Source organism: Hyperolius riggenbachi, chromosome 2, assembly GCF_040937935.1.
Source record: "Hyperolius riggenbachi isolate aHypRig1 chromosome 2, aHypRig1.pri, whole genome shotgun sequence".
NCBI lineage: Eukaryota > Metazoa > Chordata > Amphibia > Anura > Hyperoliidae > Hyperolius > Hyperolius riggenbachi.
The window spans coordinates 340,010,195-340,022,782 of record NC_090647.1 but is presented as its reverse complement, the minus strand read 5'-3'; the positions used below and the strand labels follow the sequence as shown (position 1 = coordinate 340,022,782).

At 47.4% G+C, this 12,588-nt stretch overlaps 1 protein-coding gene across 2 annotated transcripts in view; it reads left to right on the top strand.

Annotated features, from left to right (window-relative positions):
* Positions 1 to 12,588, top strand: part of CACNA1S (calcium voltage-gated channel subunit alpha1 S) — a 211,924-nt gene that overhangs the window by 154,316 nt on the left and 45,020 nt on the right. The gene's annotated exons all lie outside the window — the stretch shown is intronic.

Genomic DNA, 12,588 nt, shown 5'->3' with positions numbered 1-12,588 from the left:
ACAGAGACTCAGGTGCCTGTTGACCATCCACCATCCACGGGGATCCAGATGCCTTTTGTCGATTCACATGGATTCAGGTGTTTATCTGCCGAGTAAGGGAATTGTGTACATATGTGCACATTTCTCTAGTCATTGCTGGCTGGCCAGATGAAGAGACTATTTATGAGATAAATGAGCTATGGCTCCTGGGATGCTTAACAAACATGTTAAAAGCACTGTGAATTAAATGGGACCTGTACAGAAACAAGTTAGTGGACAGAAAACATTTTTCTTGAGCTATATATGTTTCTCACTGTGCTACAGCTTGAACACAGTGATTCCAGCGCTGGAGACTTCAGCGCTGTTATCTCTCGTACGCGCTACAGCTTGCTTACTCTCCTCTCTGGATTCACCTTGTAGGCGGGCCAATCAGGTGGGGTCTTAAGATACCAAAGAAAGATGAACTATTTATTCTGGGCTATATTTCCCTAAATCACTGCATTATAGTAGAAGCAATGTGTTTACATGAGGAGGAGATACTTGTTACAGAAGATACGTGTTGAGCAGTTACAAGACTTCAGTCTGGTAACAGGAAGCTGCATGTATGCAGACCTTTACAATCAATACATTTCCATCATAAAAAGTTCAGTTCCAAAGGCAATAGTTATAGCTTACACTAAACAATATTATTTATTTGACCATTTATCTTGCATAGTTTTGGGTTTAGGTTTCAATTTAAATTATGATAAAAAAAAGCATTGTCTCCTCCCCCAAATCTTAATAACTCCTTTATCCATCATGGTTGGGAGACCAGGAAGGTGAAGCCATTGAGCATGGACTTCCACTCTCTATTAGTACTAAACTATGTGGCTTTTAGCACTGGACAGTTTTTATTTCACAATCCTCTCCATACATCAAATAAGGGCACCAGGAAAAAAGGGCCTGGAAATTTTAAAATATTACCTATAACATTTTTTTTTATTTAATCTTTATCTGAGATAGAATAATAAATATGTAAAAATAACGGTATTAAAAAGTGTATAACAATGAAAACTTATAAAAAAAATGAAAATGAAAAAAAATATTTACAGTCATAATGAGCATAATTTACTCCAACTAAACCTAATCCTACTGTTAACAGAACCCTCGCTCTACCGATGCCTAACCCTAAGGCCCCCCCAAGTGGTGCTTAACCCTAAGACCCCCCCACCCCCTGGTGGTGCCTAACCCTAAGACCCCTCCCCCCCCCCCCCCCCCCCTGGTGGTGCCTAGCCCTAAAATCTTCCTTCCTGACACCTAACCTTAATAACCCCTTCCTGATGCCTAATCCTAAAATCCCCTTTCTCCGCTGCAAAAAACGTAAATACAAAAATCGATACATTTCTAACACAATACATTTTAAAACGATAATTTACGAAATAATAATTCTCAAAGCGAATTTTAAAATGATTAAAACAAATTAAAATTGATCGAGTTAAATGCTCAGCCAATAAAGTGATATACTGTACTTGCAACGCATTTAGTCAACATCAGTGCCAGAATGTGCCAATCAAGAATGGACCTAATGAAATTTAATCTAACCAATAGAAACAGAATCAGATGAACTACAACTTTGATAAAGAAGTGAAGGACTTTGCAGAAATTTAACATGTAAATATCATTACTGGACAGAAGATCATCAAAGGTCAGCACTGAAGATAACACTGTTTAAATGAACAGAAAACGCATTGTCCATCAGTGCTAGACACTGGGAACTGGTTCATATGAAGATACACTAAAAATGAGCTCCCTAGAAGAACAGCAAGATGGTTTGAACAGCATGTAAATACTCGTTCCTGTTTTTGAGTAAAAAACAAGGCCATAAAGTGAGTCACATAGAGAATAGAGAATCCAGTTTCACAGCTAAACCAACAAACTATGAAATACCAAAAGGTATCTACTTTACCAAAAGGGAACGAGGAGACCTTCATGTCTGGGCAGCACTGATCTTGCTCTTATGCTTTTTTGCACTATACGTTCTGTAAAATATTAAGGCAATAAGTATTGACTAACATCTTACGTTTCATTGTGTTGTTACGGTGTATTCTTGGAAATATAATTTATACCATATGCTTAACTTATTTTCACTACCACATTTTGGTTAGTGATGCTGGAATGTTTTATTAAGAGGAAAACGCTGTTTTATCCTGAGCCGTGCCGTCCAATTGGTATCCCCTGGACTGCTCCTGGCACGCCAGAGCTCTTGTTGCTGCCCTTCCTCTGCTTGTTCTGTCACTCCTCCTATTCAGCGAATCCTCCCCCCCCCCCCCCCCCGAAGGTCTCAGAGCACCGAACAGCAGCAGAGCAGTCTCACCCAAGGCTTGCCTGGCCTGAATATTGTTTTTTTTGATGATTCTTTTTTAATCTCTTTTACTGAAGATTCTTCTGTGTTGTTGGAGTACAATGCTTAGGATGGGATTTTGTGAAGCAGGTTATTATGCAGTGTGCCGAAGCTGGGTGCCGTCATAGCAGCAATGCTATGCTGCGCGCCCCAAGTAAGGTTAATTCGGGGCTCTGGCAGCTGCCAGACCCCGAATAACATCTCTCTCTGAGTTGCGACAACTCGGAGGGGGAAAAGTATTTATCGAGACACTGAAGCGGAAAAAAAAATATGATATAATGAATTGGTTGTGTAGTACGGATAATTACTAGAACATTAGAAGCAAAGAAAATATCCTCATATTTTTATTTTCAGTTATATAGTGTTTTTATAACATTGCATCATTCTCTAATATTTGCAGTTTCCCCACTACTCAGCATTCTAAATGATTTTTTACAGAGCAGGCAGTGAACTTTTGACCTGTCCTGAACTGTTCTCTGCAGAAGAAAAAGCCTGACAGCTGAGATAATAAACTTCAGATAACAGAGCTCTCTGCAAATTTGAAAGTCCTGGAGCTGAATGGCTGGTTTTGCATTGATAACAACTAGAGTGTCTTAACTCTTCCTGTACTGGAAACCATATTAGACTTATGTCTTTGCTCCCAATGTTGTATTTCTTACAAATCATTATATCATAATTTTTTTTCACTTCAGTGTCTCTTTAACACCACCTCTGAGTTTAGCGGCTGCAGGGAGAGCCGTCATTTGGCTCTCCCTGCACCGAACTGAGCGGCACCCCAATAATATGTACTCTGAATTTTTGTATATGTAGGCAAGGCAATAAAGTCCTGAAAAAAGGGGAGTCTTCTGCATGCTGTCACATTCTTCTGTGCTTCTGCTGCACTGCAAAGTTCTAAGTGGGACATGATAGTGTCAGTGGCCTAGCCTCCCTGGATATTGAAACACCCCCACCCTGAATAAACCCAATAAAACACACGGATAGCCAGCTGGATTTAATAGGCCAGAGCAGCCCGTTTATTTAACAATATTAGCACTAAAAGACAGATCACTTCAGAGAGCTGAGGTAAGGGGTCCGTATAATCACCACCTGTAGAAGATCAGGATAACTGGCAAGCAGCCTGTAACCGGCCCCCGCCGCGGTCACCGGCTCAGGGACAGCTGCTTGCCCACCGAGACACTCTCACTTGTTGCTAATCACCACGGGTAGATTTGCACCTGAGGCAAATCACCCCAGAATCGATAACTTTTTTGGAGCCCCTTACCCCTCCGGCTGCAATGACGAAGAGTCCATACAAGAACAAAAACCTGCAAGAAAACATATGTAGAGAACAAACATAACATAAGGGAGGGAGGGAGGGAGCTTCCTTTCCTCGAGCCTGACTGATAGAACTCCGCCCCCCCACTTCCTATCAACCTCACACACTTCCCATAACCACCCCCTTCGTTTTATTAACCCTATCCTTCCTATGCAGGCCACACTATCATGTGTGGCCTTCCAGACTGCGCTTTTCTACGCTTCCAGGCCTGTTCTTGATAGTGTCAGTGGCCTAGCCTCCCTGGATATTGAAACACCCCCCCCCTGAATAAACCCAATAAAACACACGGATAGCCAGCTGGATTTAATAGGCCAGAGCAGCCCGTTTATTTAACAATATTAGCACTAAAAGACAGATCACTTCAGAGAGCTGAGGTAAGGGGTCCGTATAATCACCACCTGTAGAAGATCAGGATAACTGGCAAGCAGCCTGTAACCGGCCCCCGCCGCGGTCACCGGCTCAGGGACAGCTGCTTGCCCACCGAGACACTCTCACTTGTTGCTAATCACCACGGGTAGATTTGCACCTGAGGCAAATCACCCCAGAATCGATAACTTTTTTGGAGCCCCTTACCCCTCCACCACGAACCGGCGTGACCCCTCATGCCAGAGAGGCCCACACCCTCAGCGCCCTCTGAATACCCTCTTCTATCCCTAAAGCCCACAAATCCGTTCCTATGTCATTCAAATGAACTCCATCCCTACTAAGTAGCAAATGGAGATCACTCTCTAACTCAACATGCCTAATCGCCACACCCCCATTCCGAGTCACAAACTTTGCCACCTCCTTGTTCAACTTGACTCTTGCCCTGTTAACTTTCTGCACTGATCTAGCCCCCCTCCAAGAGGACCTGGCAATCACGTCCGACCACACAAAAACCGTGGCCGGAAACTCTCGTCTAAATTTAAGGAAGTCAAACTTTATATCCCGTATGATACACCTAGTTGATTTCGTTGCCACATCATTTCCACCTACGTGCAGCACCAACACATCTGGTGCCCTATCCCATTGAGCATATTTCCTAATTTCGGGCAAAGCCCGAGCCCACAACATGCCAGGAAAACCCAGCCACCGGATCCGGACCTCCTGCCTCGGGAATCCCAGCTGGCACCCTTCAGGGCGAACCGCAGCTCTTCGTGCCCCTCTAGAGACATAAGAATGCCCGAATATCCACACCAGGGCTGGTTGACCTGCAAGACAAGAAAACAAAACAACAAAAGGGGGAGAAAAAGAACAAAAGAAAACCGGTCTCCATCAAAATAACTACTTTACAACAAATGCATTCTAACATAAGACCTGTATCTCATGGAGTCCCAACGTCCTATTCTTTTTACTACTTCCTCGCTGAGCCCCCAACGCGACGCCTCTGTTGCTGCTCCAATCCGAAAAGAGTGGGGGGCAAATTCGCTGGGGGTAAACCCCGCCTTAACCAGGCATTTACGCAAAATTGCCGAAAACTGAAATCGGGTAAGCGGCAACCCGTCCGCGTGAGATAGAAAAACCGGGGAGGAGGCCGGACGAATAGGCAGAAAACGCAAAACATTTTCCCTGGGGCAAAGTAGACCCCCAACTTTAAAAAGCATGACCACCTTACCCCTTCCCAGACGATCCGTTTTAGATTTCCTGAGTATTATTGAAACCGCTTCCTCCTGCACAGATACGTCCTCAGCGAGTATGCCCCCCACCTGAACTTTTGACCTACTGACCAGCTCGCCTACCCAAAAAGCCCCAAAGAAGGCTAACACAAATGCCGTGCTAAAAAGCACCACCTCCTGCTGGCAATAGCAAATTCCCTGCAGCGCCGCCACCAGTTTTCCCAGTATCTCAAACGAAACCGGGCGCCTGGAATCCCTTGATATCGTTCCGGCCCTGAATCCCTTCATGGCCTGCATCACCCTAAAATCCTTTGTGACATCCCTTTGATTCCTAGATTTAAACATAAAAGCCAATGCCGCCAATTTTTTAGCCATGGCCGCAGCTGACGTGCCTTCCGCAAAATTCTTTCCTACTAAGTATAGGAGCAAGCACGATCGATCTTCATCCGATGTACAATCGCCCACCTGAGCCGCCAGAACGTCCCACGCCTTCCACACCGGCGCGTACGCTGCCCATGACGACTCTGACAACGATCTCTGAATCAGCACGGAAATCATTTGAAAGGAATCGACCACATCATCTCTGGACAAGGAACCCCACTCTCTTCCGCTGTAGGAGCTGCCTCCCGAAACCTGTCCCACTGGAATCGAGAGAGGGCATCAGCAATGATGTTGTCAACCCCAGGCAAATGCACTGCAAAAATACAAATATTGAACTGCAAGCACAAAAGAACCAACTGCCTCATTACACGAATCACTGGCGGTGAGGAAGCTGAGAATTTATTCACGGCTAATACCACACCCATGTTGTCACAATTGAAACGTATGCGCTTGTTTGCCAAGCGCCGTCCCCATAGTTGAATCGCTACCACAATGGGGAACAGTTCCAATAACACCATGTTAGACGTAAAACCAGCCTGAACCCACGACGGATCCCATGGGGCCGAGCACCACTCGCCTGCCATGAAAATCCCAAATCCGTGAGCACCGGAGGCGTCAGTAAATAACTCAATCGCAAAGTTACTCACCTCCTCCTCCATCCATAAGGCCCTGCCGTTAAAATCCTGCAAGAAGGTGAGCCACACCGTTAAGTCCTCCCTCATATCCGCCGTCAGACGAATGCGGTGATGGGGGGAAAGCACTCCGGCCGTCGCGCTCGCCAACCGTCTGCAGAAGATGCGACCCATAGGCATGATCCTACAGGCAAAATTCAATTTACCCAGCAGGGACTGGAGTTCCCGTAATGTGGTTTTCCGCCTACCTACCATTGCCTGAATGTTAACCTGCAGGTCACCGACCTTGTCTAGTGGAAGGCTGCATTCCATGGTATCCGTATTGATTTGGATCCCCAAAAATTTTAACGACGTGGAAGGACCCTCCGTCTTAGAAAGGGCGAGCGGAATCCCAAAATCATTACAAACCTGATACATCGCATGTAGTGCAGCAGAACAATCAGCTGAGCCCGCCGCACCCATGAACAAAAAATCGTCCAGGTAATGTATAACCGAGCGGACCCCAGAAACTTCTTTCACCGTCCACTCCACAAAACAACTGAACTTCTCAAAAAATGAACATGAGATAGAACAGCCCATGGGAAGGCATAAATCAACAAAATAATTTTCTTGCCAGAAAATTCCCAATAACCTGAAACTAGCAGGGTGAACTGGTAACAATCTGAAAGCCGACTCGATGTCGGTCTTGGCTAAGAGGGCACCCCGCCCCAACCTTCTCACCCATCTGATCGCAACGTCAAATGACGTGTATACCACAGATACGTCTTGTTCCGCCAAACCGTCATTAACTGACGACCCTTTTGGAAAAGACAGGTGATGTATAAGGCGGAAGGAACCTGGTTCCTTCTTAGGGACCACCCCCAGCGGCGAAACAATTAAGCCATCTATGGGGCATAACTCAAACGGACCCGCCACCCTTTCCGCCCTGATTTCCTTCCATAGTTTACCTGACACAACCTGCGGCAATGCACATGCCGACTTTAAATTTTGATGCGATACCTCAATACGCGATGCACATTGGCTGGGAATAACAAAGCCGTCCGTGAAACCCAACCGTAAGAAATTAGCATCCTCCGTACGCGGGTACTTACATAGAAAGGGCTCCATCCTTAGAACTCTCACCGGCGTCCTCCCTCTTGTTACCAGCCTCCGAAGTCCTTCCTCGTTTCTGTTTGTAGCACCTGGACACCGGGTGGGACCCGCCGCAGCCCGAGCACTCGTGCTTGAACCGGCAGGATGACCCAAACTTATATGTGGCGTCGTTGAATTGCCAGCACAACCCTTTTGTCCTACTGGCTGATTTTCCCGAGGACCCTGCACTTTCTTGGCCCCGAAAGGACTGCTGCCCGGTGGATGGGATCATCAGGCTCATCCACAGTTCTATATCTTTGTGGTTCCAGCACACAGGCGGACGAACCGCCTTCCTCTGCCTGAGTGCCTCATCGTATCTCAGCCAGGCATCCCCTCCATACCTCCTATACGCTTCACCTATAGCATTCTGATAGCAAAAGAGGGCTGAACAACACTCTGGGTTCTTCTCCCCAATGACGCATGCCAGGATCTCAAAGGCCTGCAGCCAATTCTGAAAGGTGCGCGGAATCAAACGGTATCTGCGCCTTTCTTCCTCCTCTTTTTTGGATTCGGTCGACTTCACCTTATCCAAGTTAAACTTGGCCAGGTGCAAAAGGGAGAAAATTTCAACAAACTCTCCCTTCCAAATTTTTTCGAGAACCTCTGCCTTTAAATGAACACCTAAAGGACCACTGAGGCAAACATACATTTCAGCTTTGGACGCATCAGCTAGCCTTATCACCTCAGCCTCCCCTGCTTTTTCCGTCTCCACTTCGCCCTCACTGGTCTGCACTGCCACCTCAGAGCTTCCTAACTCTGATAGTGGCAACGTCACCCTAGCCTGCCCCTGATGCGCTGCTGCCCCCCCCATAACCCCCGGGGAGCTAACCGTACCTGTCTGCTGACTAGGTACCCCGACTACAGCCCCACCAGAGATGGCGGCCTGCCGCTCAGACAAATGTAGCACCGCAGGCGCCTGTGCTTGCACTGGGCCCGTCCAAACCCCTGCTGGTGTCCCCTGAACCGCTGGCACCCCCCCCCAACAGGGACCGCATGCCCGCTAGGAATGATTCCAGCGCAGGGAGAATCACGGCCTGTGCATTGCCTGCCACCACCCCCGCGGCCTGTGCCCTCCCCGCTTGCCATCCCAAACCCACATTATCAGGCATAATAGTAAAATTAGTGCTGGAGTTGGCCTCACCTGGTGGCGCAGGGGGGGCGCCCTGCCCGACCGCTTGTCCGGATCCTGTTGGGATTCCTGGCACTCCCACTGCTGCTGTCGCCATACTGCTGCCTCCTCCTGCAGCACCACTTTGCTGACCGATCTCCTGCCCTCCCTGGATGGTGGGGGGCGCAACGTGCTGTGCCTGGAGGCTCCCCGAGCTGCTCCCTGCCACCGCCTCCTGGCTCCTGCTTCTGGTGGCCGGAGCGTCTCTCTGGGGTGAACTGGGGGCCACTGCCCCCCTTTGTGACGAGGCGGTGCCCGTGCGGCTGGAGCTGTCGCCTCTCGACTTCTTGGCCACGTGGGAGGCCTGTTGCGTAGCGGCCGCCGCTCCCGGCTTCTGCGCCGTCTTCCCCCGCCCGCTGCCGCTCGATCCCCCACTCTTGCCTCTGGGCTTCCCCTTGGCCGTGCCCCCCGTGGAATGCCTTTTCGCCGGGGGCGCTTGGGGATCCCGTGCTGGACTCCCGCTCCTCCTCTGCGACCCTCCGGTCAGCTCCGGGCTGAGGCGATTGGGCGGCCTGGATGCCCTCCGCCCACGCTCCTCTTGCTGCCCGCTGGGGCCAGCGGACATGACGGCGATCTGTTCGGCTACCCAGTCTGGCCCCCTGGAAGCCGCCTCCTCCCTAATCCTGGTCACCAAGGCCTCAATTCCCTCCATGAAGCAGGCAAAAGGGGTGCGTCCAGCCAGCTTCCTTTCCTCGAGCCTGACTGATAGAACTCCGCCCCCCCACTTCCTATCAACCTCACACACTTCCCATAACCACCCCCTTCGTTTTATTAACCCTATCCTTCCTATGCAGGCCACACTATCATGTGTGGCCTTCCAGACTGCGCTTTTCTACGCTTCCAGGCCTGTTCTAGAGTGAGACAAGAGTGAAGAAGGAAGAGTGAGGAGTTAAAGAGACACTTAAGTAAAAAAAAAATTAGTTTTACTCACCTGGGGCTTCCCTCAGCCCCCTGCAGCTGATCGGTGCCCTCGCCGCGTTCCTCCGATCCTCCTGTCCCCGCCGGCGGCTACTTCTGGTTTCGCCGTCACCGGCCGTCAGGCTGAGAACGCGAGTGATTCTTCGCGTTCTCAGCCACAATATCTCCCCCTATGCTGCTATTGCGGCCTTCCTTGCCGCAATAGCAGTATAGGGGGCGATATTGTGGCTGGGAATGCGAAGAATCACTCGCGTTCCCAGCCTGACGGCCGGTGACAGCGGAAACGGAAGTAGCCGCCGGCGGGGACAGGAGGATCGGAGGGACACGACGAGGGCACCGATCAGCTGCAGGGGGCTGAGGGAAGCCCCAGGTGAGTAAAACTCATTTTTTTTAGATGACATAAGGTTCACTTTAAGAGTGAAGAAGGAGGAGGCAGACAGTTTTACGCTTTTCAGTGTGGCTGCTATCGCATCTAACTATAGTGATCTAGCCTGGAGGTTAACAGCCTGGAATACGTTTAGTATTTTGGATGTCATGCGATGGAGCATTTGAAATATTTGGAGACATCTTAAAAATGCAATGACACTTTATGGTGTAAAGGAACTCCGCTGTGGATTCAGTTTGGAACATATTAATAATATCTGCTTTGATGATTTTCAGAGTGGCGACTCTCTCTGAAGTAATGGAGTGACTTTATATAAGCAGATACATACATTTAGGGCATCCTATGAATTTAAAGGATGTATGTCACTGGATTGCTTTTCATTCCACTAGTGCAATATATTTAATTAATTAAATTCCCTGATGATGGTGTAATTTATATATATATTATGGATAGAGGTTATTGGTAACAGTGTTTTACTGGACAACATCTGTGTACGTTTTAAGATACGTAGTCCTGTGAGCTTTGACGTCCAGGTGGGCGGATACAATTGTTTTGGAGTTCTTAGGACATATGATATCCAGGTCTGGAGCTGTGGGGATTCACACGGTTCGTGACCTTAACAGATGTTGCCCTTTAGTTGGGGAGGGAATCGGGCCTGAGAGCCATTTTTGCAAACAAGGGCCTCGATTCATCAAGACTTATCGAATCAATTACCGACAGCTCGGTAAAATACCGAACTCGATAAGTTGATTTTAGGATTCATCAAAGTTATCTACAGCTGTTAGTGAGCATTTGGTAATCATTCGGTAATGATGCGGTAAAACGGAAGAAAGTGCAGTTCATGAAAATAAAAGTGGGCGTGGTTTTAGCGTTAAATTTAGGATTAGTTATCACCTTCACTGCTCTGTCGTTATTCCTGTGAGATCATTGCTGACAGAGAAGATGGAGCCATTTGAAGTGGTTAGGTATCAGCTGAGAGTGATTCAAAGGCACAGAAGGGCAAGAATGAGGTCTAGAACCATATCAATTTGCAAGAGAATGGATTTATTTGCTATACCAGGACATCTGCATTTCTCTTGAATCATCTTGTAAGAGAACACAGGCAGTGACAGGGTTAACTAAATTGCTAGCTTCACTACATTTTTTCAGAAAAGTCTCCTATCAAGCCATAGCTGGCAAAATTGTGGGATTGTCCCAAACCACTTCCAGAATCCTGGTCCAGGTGTTAAGCCCTATTTGGAATCTTCAGATTATAAAATACCGCGCCAAAGTTCATACAGTGATTACCAGTCTTTTCACAATCAACAGTCAATGGGATCGCTGCAGAAAAAAATCCAATCACTGGGCCATATATTTCAATTGTACTGCTGCGCTCTCCACTCCTGTAATAGAAAACACACTCCACATAGGGCAGTATTGTTCAAACTCCGTGATCCCAAGTGTCACCAGTGTCTTGTGCTCCCCCGGTGTCACACAAATATATCCCTCGTCCCCTCTCACTAGATGCTCACCAGATTAATACCACCTCAGCTCTCAGGTGGGTCTTAAGCATGTCATTATATTCACTTGTTCCTATAAAACAGAAATAGCTCCACATAGAGTAGTACAGTTCAATTGAGGCAATTCAAGTGCTGCAAACACTCCAGCTGTGTAACACCACCCGTTGACCGTGCCACTGCACCACATTACATGCCACACTGCTCACCAGATGTAGCCCACCTCCATATACAGGTGGAAATTGCACTTTTACATCCAATCGATTCCACGATCCTCAGTAGTTTAAACAAGCCTCTTGCAAGGACTTTTCTTTTATTTTCACTAAAAGTTTGCTCAAAACATAAAAACAAGGAGACGCATATAGCGTATTACTGACAACAATGCCTCAGTGCGCAGTCAATCTATTGCACTTACGCCTTCTGAAGCCTATCTATGCGTATCATACAGGTGGATGCCAATGCTCATCCGTCTGGCTCCCGGGTGCATCCCAACACTTCCGCGCTCTCCCGTTCCGCCTTCACGATCAGTCGCAGGGTATGTCCTTATGCGCTTCTCTGTTGACCGGCCGGTCCGTGCGCCTACTCGATCCTGTGCGACGTCAAACGTATAGCTCCGCGCTACGCGCGTTTTGTCTTCACACCAGACTCATCAGGGGCTCCGCCTCCTGACGTCTGACGTCTGTATACATAATCCCTGCCGCCTCCTGATTGGAGGGTTCGCTTGAATGCGCTCAGATGGGCATTGTTTACAATACTCCATAAAGATACAATTTCATATCCACATATATCCATATTCATACATATCCTCAAGCCATATTATATTACTTCGTTTCCCTTCTTCTAATATTACGTAGTGCTCCATCTCGTGGCTATTTCTTAAACTTCCTTTATCTGTGTATCTATATATCTGTAGTGCCCCATCTTGTGGCCATTCACCATAGTGTCTTTTCTATATCACCTATCTCCATCTCTAACATGATTTATTTATGCTCACTAGTAAGTTGAATCTCGTTTGAATCTTGTGCTGTGTAAAACCATATTCTTAGTGCTCCCATAGGTTTAAAAATGTATTAAAGTGCCTAGTGCTATATATTACCCCTCATAAACTGTGATCAATTAAAGTGCTTATTATCAAATCCTCTCTGTGACTTCAATCTCTTATTAACATTGATACAATTTTAGAGAGATCCTTTCTGAACTGTGAACTC